The sequence below is a fragment of the Anthonomus grandis genome, chromosome 1 (genome assembly GCF_022605725.1).
Source record: "Anthonomus grandis grandis chromosome 1, icAntGran1.3, whole genome shotgun sequence".
Classification (NCBI taxonomy): Eukaryota; Metazoa; Arthropoda; class Insecta; order Coleoptera; family Curculionidae; genus Anthonomus; species Anthonomus grandis.
In genome coordinates this window covers 43,729,526-43,732,256 of record NC_065546.1, presented here as the reverse complement: position 1 = coordinate 43,732,256, position 2,731 = coordinate 43,729,526, and the positions used below count along the sequence as shown (strand labels likewise).

The window sequence follows — 2,731 nt, the reverse complement described above, 5'->3', positions numbered from 1 at the left end:
TTTTTTCAGAACTTTTTAGTCTGCGAATAGAGTTTTTACGAACACAAACAGTGTCCCGGCGAGTGTCGCTAACTTCAAAGGGTCCGCGTGTTCAAAAAATGTTTGTCTGCTTGGTGTAGACGTCTTGAGACAGTTTGTTTTTAATTTCGTTGTTGTGATTGAGTGGTTTAGTCTAATTTTTATGCGTAAAGAGAAAACGTCGCAATGTCTATTATTAGTATTTTAATTTATTTATATCAAAATATTGACACGTACAAACCGGTATATGCACTTTTAGGATACTTCTAAAAAAGTGTGGACAGTGGAGGAAACCGCCAATTTAATTGAGGACTATAAAAATTTTAAAAGCTTATGGGATGCTAAACACGCAGACTATAAAAACAGAATTAAAAAAACAAGATGCCTTGATGGAACTAGGAAAAATGTGTAACGTGTCCACAGCCGAAGTTGAGCGAAAGTTGGCCAACATTAATTCGCAGTATCGTAGAGAGAGGCGTAATTATAAAAAATATAAAAAGTCTGGAGCGGCTTCTTCTTTTCGTTCTAAAAGGTTTGGTTATAATTTGATGGCTTTCCTCCGAGACAAAAATAAACCAAGAACTACAGAAGAGTTCCTATATAACGTATATGTTTTTTGTAATGTTCTGTATCTGATGATGGCTGTTTACACAGCCGAAATGCATAATACATTTACCTAAGTGTCCCACATGCATTTTTCTTGGAGATAAAGACTTCCCCTATTTGTTATCTTTATATACGCATTCTCCTACATTTTCCGGCTGCAGTAAAATCGACTTACGTAATACACGAAATACACTTGCGAGAATCCCAAATACATTTTCTACTATTCTACGGGCTCTGGACAACAGATAATTGAAGATTCGTTGCCTAGACCTTTTTTCTTGATGTCCACTATATGGTTTCATTATGTTCGGAGACAGTGGAAACGAATCATCGGCTACGATTACATAAGGGATGGTCTTCGTTTTTCCAGGAAGGGCTTTTTCAGAAGGTATATTTAATGAAGAGGTCTCCATTAGTTTCCGAAAGGCGGTGCTTTTAAAGACTCCTCCGTCGGAAATTCGGCCTTGACAACCGACATTAGCATACATAAATTTATAGTTAGCATCTACAATCGCAAAAAGAACAATGCTGAAATATCCTTTATAATTATAGTATTCACTAGCACTAAAGTTGGGAGCTTCCACCATGACATGTTTTCCGTCCATAGCACCTAGGCACAACGGGAAGTTCCATTTTGCGTTGAAGTCATCTGCAACTTTTTTCCATTCATCTGCAGTACTCGGTACCTACAACAATTGTAAATCTTAGTGACTTGTAGCTTGTAAGTACCAATCGCACTTTTTTTGTCAATTAGCATATAGACAATATTTTCATGCTTTATACTATGTACTACACCGAGTGGTTGAACATACAATACATTGGAGTTTTTGTATGTTTATAAGTAATGGCATTATGATGAGTCACACGGTATACATATGAATTACGATTGTTTTTAAAAAATAGACTTTTTTTAGGTAAACAGTGATACTTCATCAGAAAAGGAAACTGAAACTGTCGACAATGCAGAATCATTAATTTGTACAGCTGAAGATGCCCGCATAAATGATGAGAATAATGAAAATGTTCGTGAGGTCCAAAATGACAAAGAAACCGAGATCCCTCTTTCTACACCAAAAAGAAAAGAAAGCCCTAAAAGAAAACAAAAACCTGCTACAAAAGTTGGAAAATCCGAATCAGCTGAAGTTTTGGAAATGATGCGAAATATTTATCAGACGAGGAAATAAACTCCAGCTGTGGATGAGTTCCAAATATTTGGGGAGCTTATTGCCACAAAGATAAGGAACCTAAAAACTCCATATGCTAGAAGCACTATACAGGTAATATGTAAATAACTAAATATATACAGTCTGTATCACGACGAGCTTTCATTAGAAGTTTTTGAGGAAGGAATTTATGTAGAATTTTCTAATTTGGGCAATTTATGTTTTCGAGTAAGCCTACGTATATACATATATATATTTATTGGCAATTAGGTAACCTTCGTCTACATTTCGAATTAATACTTATTATTGTTTTCAGAATAAGATCAGCAATCTCCTGTACGAGGCGGATATTGGTACTTATGATGCACCACTATCAAGCAATACTTTCCATTCATATCATCATGTGACTAAAATTGGAAATAATGCGCAATATTCCAACCCGCCAAGTGTTGCAACAACAATTGGATCTCAACAATACAGTGATAATCCGGATAGTCGTACATCAGCTTGTTCCTATATAGAATTACAATCACCCGTCTACAATAAGCAGTTTTTAAATGAATAAAACATATTATTTTAGGGAAAATATAAACAGTTTAAGAAAATATTGGTTTTATTTGATGCCTTTAATTATCCATATATATAAAATCCATGAGGTATCCGTGTTTACAAGGTTTATTTTGCTACTTCCTGCTCACTTAAAAGGGTCATTTTCACACGCCGTACTTATCGTTTAGCCAATAGATGGCCGTATCTCACGTTCGCTCTTAGGCCACTGTTCGCGCTCAAATGCCTGATGAAGACAGGTTTATCAACTTGTTTTTAAATAACTCTCTTTTACTTTAGATACAAAAATATATTTGGTGAAGATATTTAGAAACAATATAAAACAACTACAACCCGAAAAAATATTCCGCTGGCTATTGGATTAGACATAATAGGAT

At 35.1% G+C, this 2,731-nt stretch overlaps 1 long non-coding RNA gene across 1 annotated transcript; it reads left to right on the top strand.

Moving 5' to 3' along the window:
* Window positions 1–2,386, top strand: LOC126736157 (uncharacterized). Its single transcript, XR_007660617.1, has 3 exons — window positions 1–1,345; window positions 1,539–1,901; window positions 2,104–2,386. It is a non-coding gene; the product is annotated as an uncharacterized LOC126736157 (long non-coding RNA).
* The last annotated feature ends 345 nt before the right edge of the window (window positions 2,387–2,731 follow it).